At 45.1% G+C, this 25348-nt stretch overlaps 1 protein-coding gene across 9 annotated transcripts in view; it reads left to right on the top strand.

The window, feature by feature from the left end:
- Positions 1-509: 509 nt before the first annotated feature.
- KTN1 (kinectin 1) overlaps positions 510-25348 on the top strand; it is a 111850-nt gene continuing 87011 nt past the window's right edge. For all 9 annotated transcript variants that reach the window (XM_074956460.1, XM_074956461.1, XM_074956466.1 and 6 more), the window contains exon 1: positions 510-612. The gene's annotated coding sequence lies outside the window, so the exon portion shown is untranslated. The remainder of the gene's footprint in view (positions 613-25348) is intronic.

Raw genomic sequence — 25348 nt, 5'->3', positions numbered from 1 at the left:
GGTCCCCCTGGGGGGCGTGTCTGGGGGAATCCCGGTGGGGGGATCTCAGGCTGGGGGTCCCCCTGGGGGGCGTGTCTGGGGGAATCCCGGTGCGGGGGGTCTCAGGCTGGGGGGGTCCCCATGGGGGGCGTGTCTGGGGGAATCCCGGTGGGGGGATCTCAGGCTGGGGGTCCCCCTGGGGGGCGTGTCTGGGGGAATCCCGGTGCGGGGGGTCTCAGGCGGGGGGGTCCCCCTGGGGGGCGTGTCTGGGGGAATCCCGGTGCGGGGGCCTCAGGCAGGGGGTCCTCCTGGAGGGCATGTCTGGGGGAATCCCGGTGGGGGGGACCTCAGGCGGGGGGGTCCCCGCAGGGTGTCGGGGGGAATCCGGATCCGGTTCCCGGCGGGCCCGGTCCCAGGCGGCGGCTCTCGGGGCAGGCGCTGCCCCCGGCCCCGCGGCCCTGCGCCTTTAACGGGCGGCGGGAGGGGGCCGGCAGACGCCGTGGACGTGCCGCTGCCGCCGCCTCCTCCCCGCCCCGCGCTCTCCTTCCTGCCAGGCTGCCGCCGCCGCCGCGCAGGGACCGGCCCGGCTGCTCCGCCTCCTCCGGCCGCCGCTCCGCTCGGGCCCGCCGCAGGGTGAGTGGCCCGCTCCGCTCCCCGCCCGCTGCCGCGGCGCTGGCGGGAGCCGCCGGCCGGGCTCGCCCGGGGAGCCGCACGCGCAGCGCCCGCCCCGGCTAGGCCCCGGCGGGGGGACGGACCCTGCCCCGCTCCGGCCGGGCTGCGGGGGGTCCCTGCGGGGCGGGCCGGGCCGGGGGGAGCCCGTGTGGGGGGGGGAGGAGGCAGCCCCCAGACCTGTGCCGTGGGTTGAGCTGCTGGGGGAGGGGCGCATGGGAGGGATCTGCCTTGGGGGTGCCAGGGAGAGGGATCCTCTTGGAGAGGGTGTGTGGGCCCGTGTGTGTGTGGGGAGGTCCCACGTGGAAGGGGTGCGGGGGGGCCCCGTGGGGGGCTGTGTGTGTGTGCGGGGGGGGATCTCATGGGGGGCTGTGTGGGGATCCCGTGGGGAGATTGGGGGATATCCCCTGGGAAGGAGATCGGGGGCTGTGCAGGGGAGAGTATGTGTGTAAGGAACCTCATAGTTATGTGAGGAGGCCCAGCCTGTGGAGAAGGGAGGCCCCTGGGGGGATGAGAGGAGGGTTCCCTAAGATTATGGGGCTAAAGGGTTGGAACATGGGACTGAAGTGCGGGTCCAGACCTGCCCGTGTCTCACACTGGAAGGAGGGGTGCTCTCTCAGCGGGGCTGTGGGGTTTAGGGTGAGGGTGGGTTAGTCTTCCCTCTAGGGATGCAATGGGGTTTTGTTGTGTGATTCAGTGATGTATTTACTAGTCCCCCACCCCCCCACTCCCTGGTTGGGGGTGTGGGGAGCCTGGTGTTGGGCATGTGGTCTTGTACTCTGTTGCTATTTCAGGGCCTTAGCTGTGATCTCTGATGCTGTTCTTACTGGAGATTGGGGATGTAAATAGTTTCCAGTCCCTCTGAGCCTGTGAGATGCACTGTAGCCTGGGAGTTGTTGGTGCTCAGCACCTCACAAGTTCAGGCCCAAAGAGGCTGCTGTTCTGATTTTTTGGGGGGAGCTTAATTTTAATGTAACTTGCTCCTTAAAACTTGTTGAAAATGTGTTAGAAGTGTTGAACATGAAGGGCGTGTGGGGAGAAATGGAGAGATTTCCTTGCTTCTGACAGTGGTGCTGGAACAATTTGCATAGTGGGGGTGCTGAGAGCCTTTGAACCAAACTGTAAACCCTCTATACGAGGGAAACCACTTCAAGCTGGGGGTGCGGCCACACCCCTAGTTCCAGTGCCTATGGCATTTGGACACAGTCGTCTTTGGATATTACAAAACCGTCCTTGCTAGGGATGATTTTTTGCCCTTGGAAAATACTAGACTGACCCAAACATCATGTTTCACGAAAACACTTTCCCTGAATCTCCCTAAAAGATGTTACCTGCTGTCTTGTAAATATTTAGTTCAAGTATGGACATCTTGCTTATGAATGCCATGACTGTGGATAATGTGCTGCTTTACCCTCATGTTAAGAACCGCTATATTTAAAAAATTAATGAGCGAAAGGAAACCTTGCTTGTATTATTGTAAGGAATAAATGTGATCAGCTACTTAGACTGCAGGAGTAAGCTGCATAATCACCTCTTACAGGAGTGATTTTAAATGAAGGAGCATTTGGTACTTTCTGCCTTTGTAATTCCTTATGTAAAGGAAGGAGGGACAAACTGAGTCTTAAGAATGTCCAGCCTAAACTAAGAACGGCTTTTATGGGGCTCTAGCAGTAATTTGGCTAAATTCAGTTTCAGATAAGCTGATGAGTAGATGAATTATTACAAGTAGGTGTCCCTGCCATCGATTGGGGTGCACAATAGAAAGTTTTGGAGGACATGCTAGCTCACTGCTTCTTAAAGTTAGACTTCAAAATGCAAACATTCTGCACTTATGTTTTGCTGTATGCATAATATAAGGAAATCTAAAAAGCTTTTTATTCTTCAACAGGAGCACACTTAATTAAAGTCTCTTCTTAGAAAAATTACTTAGTGAACTAGTACAAAGCTTCAGAATCACAGATTTAAAAATAAACTTGGTGATGTTAGAAGTTCTGGAAGCATATTTAAAGATCTGAGGAAAACAGAAAGCTACTATGCTGTATATTTTGGAAATAACTCTTTCTATAATGGGTCCATCTCTTGATTTGTAGTGACAGCTGTACAACAAACATGCTATGTACAGAATTCATCATCATTTAGTCACTACACTAACATTGATAAAACTCTGCTTTAAGAACTGTTTATCTTGGAAAAAGAAAAGGAGTACTTGTGGGACCTTAGAGACTAACAAATTTATTTGAGCATAAGCTTTTGTGAGCTACTGCTCACTTCATTGGATGCATTCAGTGGAAAATACAGCATCCTATGAAGTGAGCTGTAGCTCACGAAAGCTTATGCTCAAATAAATTTGTTAGTCTCTCAGGTGCCACAAGTACTCCTTTTCTTTTTGCGAATACAGACTAACATGGTTGCTACTCTGAAACCTGTGATTATCTTGGAGAGCTTTATAAATTGCCTGTTTGTTTCTTCATAACATGAGAAGAAAGTTTAACTTACATTCCCTCAGAAAAAGAGAAGTTCATTGCCTTAAACAACAATGACTTTAAAAATCCCTCCTCTTTTAACAATTAGCCAGCAAAGCAGTCTGGATGCAAATCTATGGGATCAAAAAAAAAAAAAACCAAAAAACAAAACCCTGAAGTAAATTGAATTTATTGTAGCAATTTAAGACAATGTTTTTAAAAGGACACTCTTAGTCAGATTTGCTCCAAACTCAGTTCAAAACAATTTCCATAATTTTGAACTATTTGAACTATGTATTTTAACTAATACATTGTTTAAAAAATAAATAATTTCCTTGCAGTGCTAGCAACCAAAGTGCTGCAGCATTTAGTTTTGAGACTTGTTCGGTGAATTAGACTCTATATATGAAATAGACTAATCCGTTTCCATTAACTAAGTTGAGAAATACAAAATGTACTGCACGGTGAAATATAAGTAATTAACTCTGGAGAGGTACAAACTACTTTAATAATCTGAGTTTCAGAGGGGTAGCCATGTTAATCTGTATCCACAAAAACAACGAGCGGTCCGGTGGCAGCTTAAAGACTAACAGGTTTATTTGGGCATAAGCTTTCATGGATTAAAAAAAAGACCCACTTCTTCAGATGCACCAATAATCACGACTGGTGCATCCAATTTCATTTTTATTTTTTAGCACCGGGAAGTACTTTTAAAATGGAAAAGAAAGATGGGGTTGAGGAGGATATCTTTGGTATTTTTTAAAAAAGCAAATAAGTTAGGGATGCTGTGAGACAATATACACTTGCCTATAACGAAAACATTTTTATAACCCAGTTATTTAAAAGCAAGGACATAAAGAGTTAAGGACATCTTACACCTTACTGTGCACAAAATGAATGCATTTCTCTTCAGGAAATGCATATTTCATTACAGTATAACAACCTTAACTCTGTCCCTTATGTTGTTGTTTTTTATGTTGTAATTTTTTTGTCTTGATAGTGATATTTGAATACTCTATACTTACTAGCAAATGGGAATTATCAGTTAACATCAACTGACAGTACAGTATCTTAGAAAAATATGTTCTGCTTTTTCTTTAGAATAATGTATATATAATTATATTGGAAAAGTGCATATATTATGAACGTGCACTTGCATTTTAGGCTGGACAGTGTATAATTACATTTCTTTCCCAAAAGCAATGCTGTCTGTATTTTGAGATCAGCAATGATTATTGGGAGGTCAGAGTACAGGCTGTTTTGTGATGTACTCTTCTTTATAAAAATATTTATAAAGGGCTGTGTAAGACTAAGGTCCTTAACTGTTTATCTTGTCTGAAGTGCTTGAGCTCTGTGTGATAGGCATCTGTCTGCGTTTTTTTTTTTTTTAGGGTTTTGTAATGCCACCCATCACTGTGCTATCAGAGCGCCTTCCCCAGAGGCACAATGTTGCTATTTCACATTCTAATTGCTTTTAACTTTTGTATTTACGTATAAGAATACACACGCTTTCAGTTTAGTAAATGTTTGAAACAGATAAAGAAAAACGTTGCTCAAAAAGCTTAAGTGTTTGCCATGAAAATCAAAAAGAGATTTGGTTGGTACATTACGCCTTCCTTCAAGTATTGTTTGTGTTCCAGTTTTCTCAAAGTAGATCCCTAACATTATGTGGGTTTGGGTTGGAAGTGATTATCTTCCTTGTAGAGCTCCTGTGCCTAAATTTGGTTGCAGTTTCCATCCATGAGCAGGCTGTATAACTCGCTTTACCACATTTTTGCTGTTACATCTTATGCTTATGTTGCTTTTTGTGTGCTATGATTAAAATATAACTTTTGCATATAACTCATAGTGAGGAAAGGTTGGGTTTGGATGAAAATGACCTGAGGTTTTGTTAACTAGACAATTTTATTATTGCTTTTTTTTTTTAAACTTAACTGTCTAGTCAGTCTTTAAAATATGCTTTAAACTCTGCTTAAAAGGTGAGGAGGGAAGAAATGTTAAATAAAGAAATCCTCAGTTGTTTGTGTGGTGTGAGGGGAAAAGGTGGAGGGGAAGGATAAAATAAAGCAGCTGGGCAGGCTAAGTTTTGTTAAAATTATTGAAAGGGAAGGGCAGGACTTGCTCAAGCCTGCATACAGCAGTGTGATTATTCAGTTCACTATATAACAGCTTTTTTTTTTTTTAACATCGTTCCATACTCCACCTATTTCTGAGATTAGATGATCATAGGTCAAAATACTTGAGTCACTGCTGAGACCTGGTTACCAGACAATAGTTGATGCTTAACAAAACTTTTTAGAAGCTGCAATTCTTTACAGAGTTCAGTGAGTGTGTGGAAAAAGTCCTGTTTAGGTCTGTGCTTTAAATGATGACTTACTGTGCTGGAGAAAGCTGAAGAGTGAAAGCTTTTACACTGGAAAAGAAGTTAAATAGTTGACATATAAAAATATAGAAACTTATAAAATATTCCAAAGGAGGATAGATGAGAAATATAAGGAAATTGCATTGAAATCTGGCAACTTTTCACTCCATCAGGGTGATTGTAGTTCCAGTTGTGGGGCAGATAATACAATAGTAAATATTTAGCAAATCAAGTAAAATCATACTCCTGCATGTGATGTACACAGATTTCCCTTAATATTTATAACACTTTGGATACATGTTCTGGCTTTTAACTTTTCCTCAGGTAGTGGCAAAAAGTAGCAGAACTGAGCTGTTTACAAACTGACACTATGGCATAATTTTTGAGGGTTTCTGTAAAGTCATATGCCCACCAGGTGAATGGGGCCCTCAAAATATCAGTTTCTGGCTTAACTGTATAATTGTTGAGGCCACTAAGACTGTGAATTGCTGATCTAACTATCTGCTCCAGACAAATCAAACTTTGCTATTACTGTTTGTTTGTATTGCTCTAGCCCGAGTTGTAGAATGGGACCCCATTGTGCTAGGTGCTGTACAAACACAGAACAAAAATTGTTCCTGTCCCAAAGAACTTACAAACTTAAGTAAGTGTTGATTGTGCTAAATTGTGGCTGGTGTGGGGGGCAGGGTGGAAATTACAAGAAGATCATGCTTGACAGCGTTTTCGTGCTTCTGTGTGCTTGGTTGATTGCTGTAAAAACAGCATCCAACAGAAATAAATCGGCTCTTCTTTCTGACTAGCGCTGTCGTCTTAGAAATAGTTCTCGGCCACATTAAAATGCACAAGTTGATAGAAAGTAGGATTCAGAGGAGAGTTTTTCCATCCCAGATCACTCTGATTCAGGCAGAGCAGAGACTTGAATCTGGGACTCCCACATCCCAGGCCAGTGCCCTAACCACCAGACTGTAGAGTATAGTTTCAAAAGATAGATAGAACTATTCCTCTCTGCCACCGCCTTCCTGCTGAAACACTCAGTGATTGCCTTGTTTCTGGTTGGTCTAGGCTGGATGTCTGACCCATGCTACATTGAAATGGCCTTGTGCTGCTCCATGTAAAATTAAGAATCAGTTTTGGGTGGGGGAAGGGGAGTGGCAGATCAGATCCTGGCCCCGCTTAAAACAAATACAGGAATTGCTCAGGCTTCTATGACAGGTTTCAGAGTAGCAGCCATGTCAGTCTGTATCCGCAAAAAGAAAAGGAGTACTTATGGCACCTTAGATTCTCTAAGGTGCCACAAGTACTCCTTTTCTTTCTTCAGGCTTCTGTATTACCTGTAATTCCTCTATTGTGAGTTTGGTTCACGGGGGAACTAGAAGTAACTTCTATGTTGGATTCTTTGCACATGAACGCTGCCCAGCAGAATAATTGCTTCACTGCTACTGGCTGTGCTCAGGAGTGCTGTGATTTAATTAGATTATATTTGAATGAATACATACATCTTTATAAATGAGCTTAAAGGGACACGGTCAGGTCAACTGAGGCCCTAAAAATAGGTGCTAGGCTTTGTAAAAGGCTTGTTTTGACAAGTACGGCATTAATAAAATCTTAAATGGAGACCCTCTGTTACGGAAGGAATTACTTTCCCTTGTAGTGTTCTCCACCCAAACATTGCAGCATCCTGTTAGTGTGTGAAATAACAGAAAGTGAAACTACAAAGAGGAGTGACTAGTCTATCTTTGCCCAAGGTCACTGGAATACAAGGGCAGGGGGAGGAAGGGAGGGGAGGAAGAGTAGGTGTGTGGGGAAGAGGTTCTGGTGATCTAAGTTGTTAATATAGGTATTATGTGTCTATTTAAAATTAACTTTAAACCTCCTGGTCCTTTTATTGCTCCTTCTGAACCTTAAGTGTAGGATTTTGATGTTTGTAATTTCCCTTAAAGTGCCACACACAGGGAGGGAGGTTTGGAGTTGCTTTGTGGTGGGTGTGTGGAAAGTCTGGAAGGTTTCTTTTCTGCTTGTTTTTATACCTGAGAAATATCAAGTCTCCCTAGTCTTTGCTGGTGGTCTTTTTGGAGGACCCAGGGAAATGAACTGGGAGCTACCTCGGCCCTTATTTGTGGTGGGTTGGGAGCTTATATGTGGTGGTTAGCTTTTGATTTGAAGTTTTGAACAGTTTCAATATAAATCACTTCCTTGCTATTTGTGATGTCAAAAATCTAATAATTCTGCAGTTCTCCATCTCTACCGTGCTTATCCTAGAGGGCTAAGATCTGAATCCTTGATATTGGTGGGAGGGAGGAGAGAAGCAAGTGAAGTCTTTTCCCCACAGAAGACTTCTAAAGACTATGAAAGACAAATGACACACACCCTGTGTTTTTCTTTGTGCATCATTTTGTGGGTTACTTTGCATGTTACCTTCTGTAGGTTGTAATATATCTGCAAACAAGTAATGCTTGCAAGCCACACTTCTTATTGTGGTGTTAATCCCTTTTACCTATAACAATGTCCTCCAGCAGCGTTTACAGTTAACACCCTTGCTTTCATTGACGTGCCAGCAGGATTGTCCAATAAACTTTGTTAGGGTTGGTAAATAAGAGTAAATCAAGCAGTGGCATTTCTAGTTGTCAGTCTTGATTACTCTTTCCAATGGGCTCTTCCCAGGGATCACATAATAGTCCGAAACTTGGTCTACACCATACTTTTTTCTTTAAACTTCCCACCACTGGTGTGGCTTCACCTTGGGAGCATTAGTGGACACCAGACTCCAGGGTTCCAGACACCCCTGTGTCTAGATCTACTCTGAATAGGATTATCTGGGTTCATTTGTAATGCCTACTGATGGTTATTGTGGTTATTGTCAACACTCATCCCTCAAAATCAGCAACCCCCTATTTTTCTGTAGAAAATCCATTTTAAAATATCCCTGTGAAATGTCTCATGTGATTTCCTCACTCCCCTTCCACCTCTTTCTCCCCCCCCCCCCCAATACTCTCCTTAAAGTATACAGGTGTTGCTGATGTTACAGAACCTAGTCAGTCACTTAAAGCATCACTGTGAGGAAGCTGGGTTTGGGTTTATTTCCTCAATCTTTCATGAACTTCAGTTCCTTTCTGTTCTAGATTGTACCTATTAACTAGGTGGAAGGGTTGACAAGGCCAATTTGTGGATATTCAGGCCATTGAGTGTATGGGGTCAGTTAACCCAAAGAAAACAAAGCTTGACTTAGAATCCTCTGAAACACCCATATGATTTCTAAGGACAGTTGGGAAAAGAGGTGTATATATGTTCCCAGGATTCATGCTGCTTTCCCCCATGCAATAAATGTGAACGGGCTCTCTTGAGGATTGGATTGTTTCTTGATGGCTTTCTGGAAGCAACTTGAGTAAGTTAATTACAAGCTACATTCGTAAGCTCTTTCATAGTTTAGATCAACAGAAATACAATTATGCATGTGTTTTGGATTTCTTGGCCTCTTCTTTCCAAAACTCCTACAATTTTTCTAGCATTTCTTGTACAATTGAATGTTGGTTTAAAGTGACATAGCACTGTAGACATAGAAGACAAGGCTTGAGCAAATAGAGAGCATGTAGGGTAAGTATTTCCTTACTTACCCACACCCTTCTGGCACAAGCCAGCTTCTCCGGTTACTCTGCTGTTACCCATGCTAGGGGGGCTACGTGGGTATGTACACCACACGCTGCTGACAGATGTGTAGTGCACTGCAGACATACCCTTCAAAGATGTGGACAAATTGGAAAAAGTCCAGAGGAGAGCCACAAAAATGATGAAACATTTCGAGAACCTGACCTGTGAGGAGAGGGGTTGCTTTTTTTTTTTTTTCTTTTTTAAAAGAAAGGGCATGTTTAGTCTTGAAGACATATTAGGTCATCCTCTCGGCCTTCTTTTCTCAAGTATGTTAAGGGCTGTTAAAAATAGTGTACTGATCAATTATTCTCCATTCCCACTGAAGGTAGGACCAGGAGTAATCTGCTTAATCTTCAGCAAGGTTAGATATTAGGAAAAGCTTTTTAGCTATAAGCATCCTTAAGCACTGGAACTGGTTACAAAGGGAGGTTGTGGAATCTGCATCATTAGAGGTTTTTAAGAACAGGTTGGACAAACACCTGTCAGGATAGTCTGGGTATAATTCTTCCTGCCTCAGTGCCGGGGGCTGGACTAGATGACTTCTCAAGATCCCTTCCAGCCCTGCATTTCTCTGAGTCTTTGGGCAGGGACTGTCTTTTTGTTGTGGGTTTGTACAGTGCCTAGCACAATGGGGCCCTGGTCCATGATTGGGGCACCTAGGTGCTGCTGCAATAATAATAATTTGGAGGACAGGAGTGACGAGAGAATAACTTTTCTTTTTTTTTTAAAAGACCAGCTGGGAGATTCTAGCACAATACCAGGACGCTTGTCTTGGGGAATGACACACCAGTGTAGGTCAATCCTGTGCATTGCATGGTAAGGGGTCTACTGCATTTATGCAAGAACATAGGAAGGAAGTTGTTGAGTATTTAGAAAGTGATAGTAACTATATCTTTTGACACTCCTATCACTCGGTTAAGGAATGTGCTGGCCCTTTTTTTCCCCGGAGCAGTGTGCTTTTGCCTGCACTAATTCTTCCAGATGTTTGCAGTATATCGGCAGCATTCCATTGCTCTCAGGAAGATTTGAGTGCAGTCAGAATCTGTTTGTGACTGTTTAGGTGCCAAGGAAGATGACTCAGCAATCATACGAGGCACAGGTATTCTGGGATAGCTCCAGGATTCGGCTAGGTTGTGACTGATGGGTAAGGGAACTACAAATGTCATTAATTGATAATTCAACTGTTGGATTAATCTTTGATCACTGGCTGAGGCATTTTTCTCCTAACCCTTTTGCTTCAGAGTTTAAAGCCAGAAGAAAAGTTTGAAAAGAAGGGAGTCCTCTTCAGACTTCATCCAGTGAGCAAAAACTTGAATCCACAGGAATTGAACTGTCCCCGAAGTCCTTGTGCTGTATCTTCAGAGTGCCAGAAGAATCAAAGGTTTCAGAGTAACAGCCGTGTTAGTCTGTATTCACAAAAAAAAAAGGAGTACTTGTGGCACCTTAGAGACTAACCAATTTATTTGAGCATAAGCTTCGTGAGCTACAGCTCACTTCATCGGATGCATACTGTGGAAAATACAGAAGATGTTTTTATACACACAGATCATGAAAAAAATGGGTGTTCATCACTACAAAAGGTTTTCTCTCCCCCTACCCCACTCTCCTGCTGGTAATAGCTTATCTAAAGTGATCACTCTCCTTACAATGTGTATGATCAAGGTGGGCCATTTCCAGCACAAATCCAGGGTTTAACAAGAACGTCTGAGGAACAGTGGGGAGGGAAAGGAATAAACAAGGGGAAATAGGTTACTTTTTATAATGAATCAACCATTCCCAGTCTTTATTCAAGCATAAGTTAATTGTATCCAATTTGCAAATTAATTCCAATTCAGCAGTCTCTCGTTGGAGTCTGTTTTCAAAGTTTTTTTTGTTGAAGGATAGTCACTTTGAGATCAGAAATTGAGTGACCAGAGAGATTGAAGTGTTCTCCGACTGGTTTATGAACGTTATAATTCTTGACATCTGATTTGTGTCCATTTATTCTTTTACGTAGAGACTGTCCAGTTTGGCTAACGTACATGGCAGAGGGGCATTGCTGGCACATGATGGCATATATCACATTGGTAGATGTGCAAGTGAACGAGCCTCTGATAGTGTGGCTGATGTTATTAGGCCCTATGATGGTGTCCCCTGAATAGATATGTGGGCACAGTTGGCAACGGGCTTTGTTGCAAGGATAGGTTCCTGGGTTAGTGGTTCTGTTGTGTGGTACGTGGTTGCTGGTGAGTATTCGCTTCAGGTTGGGGGGCTGTCTGTAGGCGAGGACTGGCCTGTCTCCCAAGATTTGTGAGAGTGTTGGGTCGTCCTTCAGGATAGGTTGTAGATCCTTAATAATGCATTGGAGGGGTTTTAGTTGGGGGCTGAAGGTGACGGCTAGTGGCGTTCTGTTATTTTCTTTGTTAGGCCTGTCCTGTAGTAGGTGACTTCTGGGAACTCTTCTGGCTCTCTCAATCTGTTTCTTCACTTCCGCAGGTGGGTATTGTAGTTGTAAGAATGCTTGATAGAGATCTTGTAGGTGTAGGTGTTTGTCTCTGTCTGAGGGGTTGGAGCAAATGCGGTTGTATCGCAGAGCTTGGCTGTAGACGATGGATCGTGTGGTGTGGTCAGGGTGAAAGCTGGAGGCATGTAGGTAGGAATAGCGGTCAGTAGGTGTCCGGTGTAGGGGGGTGGTTATGTGAATCAAAGTATGTTATGCTATCGTGGCTCCCTGTAGGACCTGGTGGTTCCATTTTAGCTGTTGAATTTCAGTGGCTTCCAGATCAAATGTGCTCCGTTTACAAGTAGAAGGGTATTTTGCATTTGCAGGGCAGGCAGTCGGAAACCAAAATGGGATCCGAAACTGAAGATCGGTTCCTGAAAGTGACTGTCTTTAAATAGCCACTCTTCTGCCCACAATCACCCTTTAGGGATCTCTACTGCTTCAGTGGACAGAGGTCAGTCCTGCTCCTGAAAAGCAGATGATGTTCTCCCTTGTCTGTCCTCCCCAAAGCCATTTCAAACATTTTGTTATTGCTATAAAACTCAACTTCCTTGTGAGCAAATCATATTATCTTAGTGTCAGACAGTGGTTCTGACTCAGATCGTATCAAGAAACTTGTCTTTGTCCTGCTGTTTGTGGCACCTATGCATTTGTACACTTAAAAACTCACAGCCGTAGGGGAGGGGGATAAGGCATCTCTTGTGCCTCCATGATCCCAGCTCCCAGCATACTTTAGAGCACCACTGGAGTGACGTTAAATTTTGCCCAGCTGCCTGCGGCCCCTAAAGGTGATTCCGGCATCTGGGGATCCCCTGAGCCCAGCAGTGCTCTGGCTGCACACCAGGGGTCATGATGGGCTGCTCTTTGCCACTGGGGGAAGCGGAGGGTAATTCTGAGGGGCTGGTTGTCTCCGGTTCCTTTGCCCATGAAGTTTCTACTGGTTTGAAAGTACATACTGCTACTACTAGTATATCCTATTTGAAGCATTTAAACTAAGTGGGAGGACCATATCCTTTGGTATCAAGTGTCTGTACAAATACCTGTCGGGAATGTGCAGCATCAATGCTGAGGCGTGATAGGAAGGACTATGCTACTTTCTCCCTAATCTCTTTGTTAGTATTGTAAATAGTTGACATTCAGCTATGAAATGGATGCTCAACAGATCAGGCTGCAGGGAAACATTATTTTTCAAAGTCCAAAGTGTAAACTGTTTGTTCTTTTGGTGGGAACTGATAGTTGGGGGGAGGGGGAGGGCTGCTCAGTGACACTGCCTGAACTTGGAAAGTAGGGAAGAAAATAAAAAGCAAGTCTGAAGCAGCATCCTCCCAGTCCTGGAAGCTCTAGTTCAGTGGTCACCGAGCTGTAGATTAGGATCAGTCAGTCAATTGCGGAGCCTCAGCCAGTCAATTGCGATCTCCAGCCCCTAAAAGTTTGGTGGTGCAGTGGGGCTAAGGCAGGCTCCCTGCCTGCCTGCCCCAGCCCCATGCAGCTCCTGGAAGTGGCCAGCACGCCCCTGTGACCCCTGGGGCGGGGCAGGGGTCTCCGTGTGCTGCTCCTGCCTGCAAGCACCGCTCCTGCAGCTCGCATTGGCTGGGAATGGGGAACTGTGGCCAATGGGAGTTGTGGGGGTGATGCTTGCAGGCAGGAGCAGCACCTGGAGCCATGTACTTCCCTCCCTTTCCCCCCATGGGCCTCAGGGGTGTGTTGGCCGCTCCTGGGAGCGGCGTGGGGCTGGGGCAGGCAGGGATCCTGCCTTAGTCCCGCTGCGCCGCTGACCAGGAGCCGCCCAAGGTAAGTACTGCCTGGCAGGAGCTCGCATCCCGAAGCCCGCACCCCATCCCCCTCCTGGAGCCTGCACCCCAAATCCCCAGCCCTGACCCCCCTCCCAGAGTCAGTACCCCGCCTGTACCCCAACACTGCCCTAGCCCAGAGCCTCCTTCTGCACCCAGACTCCCTCCCAGAGCTTGCTCCCTAACCCCCTGCCCCAGGCTCAGCATGAACCAAACTCCTCGTCCCCAACCCAGAGCTCGCACCCCCTACTGAACCCCAACCCCCTGTCCCAGCCTGGTGAAAGTGAGTGAGGGTGAGGGAGAGCAATTGATGGGGGGGCGGGGCCCCGGGGAAGGGGTGGGGCCTCAGGGAGGGGGCAGGGTAGATCCTGGGTTTGCACTTAAATTCAAAAAGTGAGCTTGTGCGTAAAAACTTTAGAGACCACTGCTCTAGTTGATGGCAAAACTTCTCAGATGGGTCTCAATTATGATTTTATTTAGTGCAGCAGCAGGCTTCCTGGAGAAATTGAATGAGAAGTACCTACATCTCTCTACTACTTTTTAATAAGGTCATTTTCATATCTAAAGCCTGTGATACGCTATCAGGTTCGGGTTGCATGCTAAATTTAGCTTAGTGCATGTGTATGTCTAAAACAGCTTCTTTATTAAATAAATAAAATTAAATTAAAAAAAAAGGCCAGTGTCTCCTTAATAGGGTAGATTCTACAAAATGCAGAATCATTTAGTCCTGTCTACCTACGTAGTACACCATTCTAATTGTGATTTGAGCAGCGCTCTCTACTTTTTTGCACCTTAAAATATACATGGGTTCAGTGAGATTTAGAATGTATCTCAAGGCCCTCTTAAAAATGACAGTTACCGTTTATGTGTTCTATTTTGCAGTTTCAGTTACGCCAAATGGATGTGCTGGCTAGTCAGCTGTCCTGTCACATGACTAATGTCTGAAAGATGGTGTATATTATGGGTAGCGTACTTCCATTTTTAATTGCCCTTCCTTCTGCCCCCCTCCCCAAATACATTTTTGGAACCTTTTCAACTTCAAATCTTGCATGTGAAAATCTGTGGCCAGAGACTTTTTCACTAAATACAAGATCATCAGGAACTGTTCTTAGTGTGCCACAAAAAATGGCAGGCAATTTGGTTTAGATTCACCTAGTTGAGATGTGATGTGCGGGACTACATTTTTGAACTTCAGTGGCATGTCCAGCATTGAAATAGGAGTAAATCTACAGTGGGGGAATTTTGGAGATACTGGTTGGGTAAGCATGGAATGGATGGACCTGAGCCTTAAATTCCCTGTAAGCTGCATGGCCTCACAGCAGCTTATTTAGTGCCTCGCAGGTGCTCGGGGAACCCGCCTGGAGACCTGTCGCGGCTGTGGGAGGGGCACCTGTCCCCTGTCCCCCACCTAGCTTAGCCCGCAACCTACTAGGGCGCTCAGCCTGCGGCCAGGACCTGCCAGGGTGGTGCAGCCGGATTGGCCCCAGAGCGGCCCGAACCCAGATGCAGCTGGGGTGTCCCTCCCCGGGCTCGGACCTGCTGTGGCTGGGGGAAGGGCACCTATCCTGCAGCCCCAGCCCCAGAGTTCCTGCTTCTGGGAGAGGTGCCTCTTTCCCCCCTACCCCCAGCAGCCCAGGTGTTGCTGCAGGGAGAGAGCACTAGGGGCGGTCCTCTCTCCCCCTGCTGTAGCCCCGGAGAACCCTCTTGCACTTCAGACCCCTCATCCCTGGCCCCACTCCACAGCCTGCACCCCCAGCCAGAGCCCCCTCCCATGCTCCAAACCCCTTGGCCCCACCTCCACAACATGAATTTTGTTATGTGCACTACTGTGGAGGTGATGTGTCACACATCGCCTCCATAGTGGTGCACATAACAAAATTCATTCCACACATGGTTGGGAAAAATTAGAGGGAACCCTGTTGTATGGCCTGTGGAGCTGCTAATAGGATTATGGGACAATAAGCACAGGGAGAATGAGAGCCTTGACAGACTCGGAAGGACCCAGACTACTTAAACATCTGTTGTTGAGCTTTTTTTAAACGTTTTCCAAAATCCTGAGTATTCCCAGATGCCAATCTTAATTAATCTGAAGTTAAGTTTAAGCGTACAAATGAATAAGGATTAAAAAAATAACCCCCGCCCGCAGCTTATCAGACTTATCAGAACATTGGGAAAAACAAGCATTAGACTAGTGGGAAATTCAGACTCAACCTTCTGAAAATACGGAAATGCACATTTGGAGTCACCCAAACAGTCTTTAAGTTTGCTCTAGTTGTGATACAAAAATTTAGCAGACGCCAAGAATGTTTTATTTCATTGAATAGGGTCCTTCAGTCCTTTACAGTCTGTAGAAATGTGTCACTGGTTCCTGACTGGACATGACATCGTAAAGGTGGTCATTCCTGGTCTTTATTAAGATTCAATCTACTGACCGTACAGACCCCGTATCTAGTGAGTTCCTATATACACATATTTTGAGAATGCATCATGAATGGATAACACTAGATATTACTGAGTCGTGCCTTGAGTGAGGGGACTGGACTAGATGACCTCTCGAGGTTCCTTCCCATCCTATGATTCTGTGAAATGGAGGCAGTAACGTATGGCATACAGAGCAAAGATTAATGTGGTGAAAAGTCACCTCTCTCAGACAGGTCTGTATGAAACCAATGCCCAGTGGCTTGTATCTTCCGAACGAAAACTGCAAGGACAGTATCTTGCCCATGTTTATGATGCCTGGACCATAGGCAATTGGTTTCTTAAAACCTTTTATGGGTGGCTGTGGTAAGGTCATTCTAGTCATGCTGTAGACTTTTCAGATTTGGTGATGGGAGCCTTTAGCATTGGCCTAGGTCAATGAATTTACACGCCCTGTATGTATTCTCCCACCCCTGCCTTTCATTAGGGAAACAAAATGTTCATGATGAGCAACGGAACATGAACTGGGAAATTCCCAAGTGAATGTTGCTGCACAAAGTTAAACATACTGTATTTTACATGTAGTGTATCCTGTAAAATATGTAAGAGGTGTAACTTGGTTTCGGCTAACATTGTGGGAATAAATCTTAATTTTGGGAATTTCCTTAAACTTTGGAAACTTTTTACTCTATTGACACATTTAAATCAAAGTTCAGGAAATGGAGAATTCAGAGTTCCAAGAGCTTTAACTCTGCCGCATTATACAGCCTAAGGCTTTTATCACCTTGGTGTCTAAGTACCATAATCTTATATGTTGTATAGTATATACAAAATGAAAGGGCAGTTATACTGTGGGAAAACTGAACTCTAGAGTTTGCATTTTCCATGGAAATCCTTGAGACACAAACTTGCTCAGCTTCCAAGTAAAGAGTCTTTTCCTAACTTCCAGATGTGCAAATTCAATCTGGGATGACCAGGCCAAATGATCTTTTCTGGTTTGTACCATATTTTCAGCAAAAAAGATGTGGTCCAAATTCTGCTCTTGCTTATATCTTTACAATTCCTTTAAATGGGTTTCATAGTGTAACAGAGGACAAAATTTGATCCAGCAATCAGAATTTAATTAACAGATGTGTTAATACATGAGGCAGAATAGAATCCAACGCAGTTTGTCAGCTGTGGGGCTCTGCAGTGTGTTCAGGAGTTAAAAAGTAGTGAAACTTATTATCTTATTTTAGTTGACAATGAGTCCTACAGGAAACGGATCTGTTGAGTAAGGTACCATTTTTACATTGGCATTTCTCAGAGTAGAACTAGTTATATGCTTAACAAGAAAAATGGGTATAGTGAGTAGTACTTAATGCAGCCTAGACAAGTTTACACTGTTCCTGGAACACTCATTTTTGTATTTCCTGAATTGTTGTTATAGGGTGCCACTTTAACACTGCATCAAGATGGTTATTTTTGCTTTTAACTTCCTAGGTTTGTGTGAGCAGGGGAAGTGTGTGGACTAGAGGGTAGGAAAAAAAATTCTAGAGTGATGTTGCTGGCAGAGTTTACAAGTTTCTCCATCGGCCATTTAAATTCCTGTTTCAATGATCCTGTTTCAGAGTAACAGCCGTGTTAGTCTGTATTCGCAAAAAGAAAAGGAGTACTTGTGGCACCTTAGAGACTAACCAATTTATTTGAGCATAAGCTTTCGTGAGCTACAGCTCACTTCATCAGTGAGCTGTAGCTCACGAAAGCTTATGCTCAAATAAATTGGTTAGTCTCTAAGGTGCCACAAATGATCCTATTGTGCACATTTATGCAGTGCATCTGACTAAGGGTCACCTGTTAACTGAGGGAGACTTTTCCTGCTTGTGCTGAGTATGCCGTTTTCAAGTAGTCAATATCTGAAATCTAAACACGTCTTAAAAAACTTAGCAAAGACATTAGTAAATGAAAATTGTTCGTTCCTGATGGGTTTTGAACTCTGGGTGTGTTCCAGAATTTCTAACCACTTTCTTTTAGAGAAACTTGGAGAACTTTGTGTTCTCACCTCCGATAATTCAAATGGCAGAAGGAATTTTTATCTCTAATCTCCTGGTCCAAGAGAATTTTCAGCCCAAAAGGTGAATGTTTCAAGAGTTGGATCTGAAAATGGGGTTAAAGCAGAGATGGTTTTGCAAATGACTGCTGTGTTACAGTGAATTGTGAAACAGATGCTTGCTGTCTCAATACATGCTGTTTGCAGTGACTTATTTGTTAATGCAGTAATCCCGTTTCCCTTCTTCTAAGGGAAACCCAAATCTCTCTGCTACTTAAATATATTTGTGGGGTAAATAATTTCTTTAAACTCTGTGTTGGTTCAGTAAATTATGTCTAATATGCCACGCAATCTGTTAATAATTGTGATTTCCTCATTTGAAAGGTTTCAGAATAGCAGCCGTGTTAGTCTGTATCTGCAAAAAGAAAAGAGACTTGTGGCACCTTAGAGACTAACAAGTTCATATGAGCATAAGCTTTCGTGAGCATCCGATGAAGTGAGCTGTAGCTCATGAAAGCTTATGCTCAAATAACCTAGTTAGTCTCTAAGGTGCCACAAGTACTCCTTTCCTCATTTGAAAGTGTTGTTAATCACTCTTTTTAAAATTTTGTCTCTCTCCAAAGTAGCTTGGTAGGTAGGTGGGTCAGATCTTCTTTAGTACTTCAGATAGCTGGGACATCCCTCTTTCTGTAGAGGTTTGCTGTCAGTTACTTATTTTGTGCATTGCTGTTTAACAATAGGATCATTGAGTCACGGAAAGGTTAACAAAGCACTTTTTTGTCAGTTGCTCAGTCTTTTTGTGTGGTTGTGTGAACAGCAGACTGAGCAGAAATAATGGAAAAATCTTGTTACTGAAATGACCAGGGTCAGCATGCTGCATTGCTAGGGCAAAGACCTGCTTGGGCTTCTGGGTCTCTGGCTGTGAAGTCGGATAGACAATGAATGCTTTTCTGGTTCCGTTGCGAGACCACTAACTATTAGTTTGTAGGAAACATTCACATTTAATAAAAAGAAAAGGAGGACTTGTGGCACCTTAGCTGTAGCTCACGAAAGCTTATGCTCAAATAAATTGGTTAGTCTCTAAGGTGCCACAAGTCCTCCTTTTCTTTTTGCGAATACAGACTAACACGGCTGCTACTCTGAAACCTTTCACATTTAATAGTGTCAGCTGTCTGGTTCCGAATCCTCACAATTGCTCTTGTTGCTGTAGCTTCTAGTTCAATTTTAAAACCCCCCTTTTAACAATGAATGTGTTTGGCTCCCTAAATCAAGGGTTAGAAAAAGGGTGAATTTGTAATCCTTAATTATGATGGATTGGAACACTCATAGTCAATCCTAGTCAAACAGGCAACGTTTCGGCACCTCTTCTAGAGGCAGCGTGATGTTTTCCTGCTATGGAGTTCGAATATCCAGATGAACGAAGTAGACTCCCTGCGTGCATGCTGTCACGGCCAGGGACTGCTCGATTGGATTTTGGTGGTTTCTGGAGGGGGTTCAAAAGCCGTTCTGGCTTAAAAAATATTTGTTTTTGCAGTAGCACCTTGAGGCCTCCACCTTGTTGTGCTAAGCACTGTAAAACCCTATAACAGATAGCCTTTGCTCCAAAGAGTTTATAGTCTGAGCATAAGACAAAACAACAGTGGGATGCAATAAAGATGAAAGGTGCACCAGGTAAGAATGAGCCGACTTAGCTCAACCATGTCAGCACACCAGCTGCTTAGCTGTTGCTAAGTTTATTGCAGCCTCACGGCACAGTTGTTTTGAAGAAGGATTTGAAGGAGGTCAGTGCTTTGTGGGCTCTTGTTGGGAGCTCCTTCCAAGCATAAAGCATGGCACTGGAGATAGAAAGTTAGACAAACACCTTCAGGCAGAGTGGAAATGAAAGCCATTTCTTGGCTGAAAACAAACTGCGTCCCAGGGCTCTATGACATATGTATAGATGCATGCCAAGTGTTGGTGTCTGTATTGCATTCTGGGTGAGAGAATTGGTGTGTTCTCCTTGGAGGTGGCTTCTGCGTGTTTGCGCTTGACTGACGCGCATCCCTCTCCCCCAAATTGGACTGCATGAGTGCTTTCTTGCAACACTGCACACTTAGAGCAGAGATGATAGAGGCAGGGTGGTTCCCAGTTGCCTGCCTGCCTGCCTTCTGCTAATGTCTTGGGGAAGGCATGATGATAAAGAAAGATGCTCTGTCTCTAGCACCAGCCAGAACTTTTCCACTAGTGCAATTCAGATTAGCAGAAGCCCTGTTTGGAGCTTCTAGATCAGCAGTGGGCAAACTATGGCCTGCAGGCCAGATCCGGCCCGCCAGCCGTTTTAAGCCAGTCCTCAAGCTCCTGCTGGGGAGCAGGGTCTGGGGCTTGCCCTGCTCCGGCGCTCCAGCTGGGGAGCAGGGTCAGGGGGCTGCTCCATGCTGCTTCTGGAAGCAGTGGCATGGCCCCCCTCCGGCTCCTACTTGTCAGGGCAGCCAGGGGCTTCTGCTGTGCACGCTGCCCCTGCCCCAAGTGCTGCCCCCGCAGGTCCCATTGGCTGGGAACTGTGGCCAATGGAAGCTGCAGGGGTGGTGCCTGTGGACAGGGCAGCGTGCAGAGCTGCCTGGCCGTGGGTCCGCGTAGGAGCTGGAGTGGGGACATGCCGTTGCTTCCAGGAGCCGCTTGAGGTAAGCGCCGCCTGGAGCCTGCACCCCTCACCCTGGCCAATGGGAGTGTGGAGCTGGTGCTCGGGGTGGGGGCAGCGCACGGAGCCCCGTGGCCCCCCCCACCTAGAAGCCGGACCCGCTGCTGGCAGCTTCCGGGGCGCAGTGCGGTGTCGGAGCAGGTAGGCACTAGCCTGCCTTAGCTGGGCAGCACCGCCGATGGGACTTTTAACGTCCCGGTCGGCGGTGCTGACCAGAGCAACCTAGTGCCTAACATGCCGTGACCCAGTATTGGGTTGCGACCCGAACTTTGAAAAATGCTGATCTAGTCCAACCCTCTGATCAAAGCAGGACCAATGCATCCTCCTGTATGGAGTATTAAAAATACATGCTAGTTTTCTTTTTTCCTAGTACCAAAATATATTAATTTACTACTTCTTTGATTAGTCATTTCCTTTCTCCTTGTTCCTTTCAAACTAGGATATAAAGGACTGCATGCATAGTTTTAAAATTAGACCCTAGCTGTACAGAGATTTTTATTTAACCTAAGACGAGGCCTAGGGTGCCTGAATTCTTAACTGGCAAGGTCATTATTCTGTTCCTTCATTAGTGGTGAAAGTGAGATGGCTATTTCCATTCTCATGCCTATTAAATATAAACGTATGAGTGTAGTTACCCAACCTTATTTGCACCATTGATCATACTGAGCATATATTTCCTATGTGATTTGGAAGCAAGTCTGAAACAAGCACTTGCCCTGTTAGTGCTAGGTATAGCACTGCTGGGAATGTGTGTTTACATATTTTGCTGAAAACCATGTTAAAGTCCCAAGTTCATTCAAGGCTGTCGCCCATCTCCAGCTTAACTCCCCCCCCCACCCCCCCCCAAAGAAAGGGGTTGTATGTGGCCTTTTGTAGCATAAGTGTGAACTGTTTAAAAGTGAATGGACAATACCTTGATTTTGTAGAGTCAGACATACGGTCACTGTTGGACTGCTTGGCACTGCTTTGTGGTCAGGTGTCTTTAGGGGAAAATGCCAGCAACCGAGCCCTGGGTAAATGTGCCCTTGGCCACTAGAGCTGGCATAAACAGTGCTCTGGGTAACTTATTAACATCTGCAAGGTCAAGTATAACTTTTGGTTCTCTACTTCCCTCTTACTTCTTCAGCCAGCAGCTGGGTAGAACCTTTTAAGGGTTGACAACACAGTTGCCAGCTTTCACGTGGTAAATCAGCACCCCGACTTTCATAATAAGCCAAAAATCAAGAATCCCATTTCAAAACAAGGCCAAAACAAGCCAATCCCTAAGAACCCAACATTCTGTGACTAGATCCCCCCAGCGTGCAGTCTGGGACTGTGGTGGGCCTCCTGTGCACCCCTGACTGTCTTGCCCCTGCTTGCCGTAGCTGATCAGATAAAAGAAGCAACAAGCTACGAGCCAAAAACTAGCCAACAAGCAGCTCACAAGCCAATTAAGCCAACAATAAGCCCCATTTCTACAACCCCCCCCCAGTTTGGCATGTCTGGTTGGCAATGTCTTGTCTTGCCCCTGGGACAGAGCTCCTTAGGTCAGGTAATAGAGATTGAAAGCTTGTATTTCATGTCCTGGCAAATAGACCCCAGTGAATAGTTCAAGACCAACAAAACTCCCCAACAACCAAAAAATAAACTGTAATTTAAAGCAAAGTTGATTAGCAAACAGAGAAAGCCAAGTCAGTCAAATACAAGTGGTTAAACAGAGCCACCCTTCTGTAGGTATGTGGAAACCTATTAATTGCATTAGTGAGAAGCTGGAAAAAATACTTTTATCCCTTAGAGTTCCTCTGTGTGGGTCTCTCTGCATTCGCCCTTTAGCATGGCAGTGTCTCTGAGGTCAAGTCGTGTCTCACTGTGTCCATACTGAAAGGTGGCATGTGCTCCCTACAGCAGGGGCACTTGAGTGAATCTGTCACTGGTGTTCATGCCACTGTGTCTTCTCTGCTCAGAGCTGCTCTTGATTACCCTGATAAATAGAACCTGCTCCTTGTGTGCACTGGTGCTCCCACTGTTGGAGCTTCACCAGTGAGGTTTGTGTGCAAAAACCTAGAGGCAGCCATAGTTTTCCAAAGTGAACGAGACCCTGCTTTTCTCACAAGTCCCCTTTCTTCTGACAAGTTTCAGCCCTTTATACATCAAAGTAGCACAGGGTACAAGCCCAATATTCCCCCCCCGCCCCCCATGAGTTGAGTTTAAATCTTCAGAGATCAGAGGCTGAGCCCGATCCCTAACCTGCTGCCCAGCCGTCTAGCCTCTTCCCTGCTCCCATTAAGAATGAGTTGGGCACAAAGTTATACGGATGAAAGGACGGATCTTTATTTCTCTTAAAAGAAATTGGGCACAACCAGTAATGCTTGCTCTTGGGATGTCAGGGTGAGGGAGTCGCATGAACAAGATGGTTAAAACCAAGTGGGTTGTACACACCTCTATCGTTACTCTCTATAAAGGTCAGTTTACAGTCAAAGGGTCACAGGTCCATTCTTCTGTCCCGGGGCTTATCTAAACACACAAGTTGTACCTCTTTAACTATAACCGTATAATTAAAATGATACAACCCCTCCAGTGTGGGTGCAGTTCCCATGGTATAAATGGGGTATTGCACATCCCTGTATGGGACGGGGAATAAGCTCTGCTGGAGTAAGGCACCTTGATACCAGTAGAACTGTGTCCATACTAGGGATTCTACTGGTATAATTGTCAGAAAAGAATTACACCCCTTACCAAAATAGTCATACTGGTACAAAAACCTGTAGATCAGGCCTTAGATGCGCAGTACTCAGCATGTCCTGTATGGTGACTATCAGACAATGTAAGAGAAGCCCGCAATGTGCAGTGGTTTATGGTGCGGCTCTGAGGGGAGGATCCTGCCCTAAGTATGTAGTCACACAATAGACCACAGCTGATCTGAAAGGGCCATTATTGTCTTTGGGGGGGGGTAAATAATGGTTTTAAATGCATGTAAATGATTTTTGTGCGTGATAAACCCAAGCTGTTGTAGTTGGTAAAGTCAGCTTCACTTACACTAACTTCTTTTTAACTTTCCAGACAGCTTATCCAAATAAGAACGTGCTGATGGCCTGATTATTTTCAGAAGTGCTGAACAGCTGCAGCGCCCATTGACTTCAGCTGGAGTTGTGGATGGATCGCATTTTTGAATATCAGACCTTAGAGAGCTGAATGAAATTTATTTCTGGCTTTAACTGCCACACAATTCAGAGTTGGAGCAGAAACTAGAATGCTCCCAGATACTTGAGTACATATAGCCGGTAAACCTGCTTGCTGTTCAGACTTCTTTTAATCTAACCACCGCTTTCTGGCTGTCAATCTAATAGCTTTTACTTTTATTTTGGCGTATAATCCTGTGTTAATGTTGAACTTTGTGGAGTGACTCTTTCTATGTAAGGACCCTTGGGAAAAGCAAGCTTTTGTTTTACTTACAAAATTCAGAACTAGTGGGTAATGTGAAAACAAGTTGTAAAAAACGAAACATGTCCTGAACAAAGTTACAGAAGCCATTGAATTGCACAGCAGATGGACGGGACTATTGTGAGTAAAGCAATTCATTTTTAGTCAGTGTGGTACTTTAAAACTGCAAGAAAGCTAAACTGAGTGTGGTTCTACTCTGAAGGCTGAGGGCTTGGCTACACTTACGTTTTATAGCGCTCTAACTTGCCGGTGCAGGGGTGTGAAAAATCACCCCCCCGAGCGCAGCAAGTCAGAGCGCTTTAAAACGCTAATGCTCATGGAGGTGGATTACCAGGAGTGCTTTCTCCCAGCGCCTGCGCGTGACCACGCTTGCACTTCAAAGCGCTGCAGCAGGAGCGCTCCCGCGACAGTGCTTTGAAGTTTCCAGTGTACCCAGGCCCTTAGTGTAAAGGGGCCACCTTCTCACTCAGCAGATCTGCCCTCTCTACTGTGTATCTGACTTCAGTGAAGAAATAAGGTTTTTTTTACAACTTCTTGCCCCTGCAGAAGCAACACAGCTCTGGGGGAGAGAACTGAATTCTTTTCAGGATTGCACAACAACAGAATTGTTAGCACAGTCAGCTGTGCAATGCCTTTGTTTTCAAATGGTGCCCTCAGTTACAGTGCCTCTGTGCAGGTGTACTGGGGGGTAATCTGGTCTTCAGAACTTCTCTAATGGTAGAACAATGGTTGCTGGAAAAGTAGCTCTGATGCAGTCCTGTTCAGATCGGGGGGGGGCGGGGGGTGGTGGTCCTGGGAAGGCTCAAATCAGGGATGTCAGCCTTCACAGTGAATTTCTCTTTGGTTTAAATCTGATGTGCTTTCAGCTCAGTCCCTCGGGACAGGGAAATGAAGGCAGGTGAGAGCTTATAGGAGAAACCTGGTATATTTTGAGAATGAGGCAGAGAAGCATCATTTCACAGTACCTGACTTCAGCCTTGCAGTGCGATGGATTGAAGAGCAGAAAAATACAGATCTGTTTCTCAACTCGCTTGCTTGCTAAGAGAAGGTGAAAGGGAAACAATTTAATCTAAAATCCACCCATTTAAGTCTTAGGTGTTAAAGGTCTCTGGAGGAGTTAACAGTTTGGAAGCCTGGGGAATGGGGGTGGGAAGGGTGGTTGGGAGTTCCTGAAATAGAGGGAATAGGAGGGTGGCACGTGTTGCTCACGGGGGAATGGAGGAATGCAAGGAGAGTCCCTAGTGTATGCAGTGTGCTTGGCCTACAGAAGCTATGAAGTGTGGTTAACAGTTTGGAATAAGGCACCGAAGAGATAACAAAAGGGTACCTCTCAAGTCATGGGGAAAGGATGCTAAGCGGATTCCGGTACTAGCGGGTAGGGATGTTAAGGATGTACAGGAGTATCGGATAGCGGG

The sequence above is a fragment of the Natator depressus genome, chromosome 6, assembly GCF_965152275.1.
Source record: "Natator depressus isolate rNatDep1 chromosome 6, rNatDep2.hap1, whole genome shotgun sequence".
NCBI classification, from domain to species: Eukaryota; Metazoa; Chordata; order Testudines; family Cheloniidae; genus Natator; species Natator depressus.
This window is presented reverse-complemented; position numbering and strand designations above follow the sequence as displayed.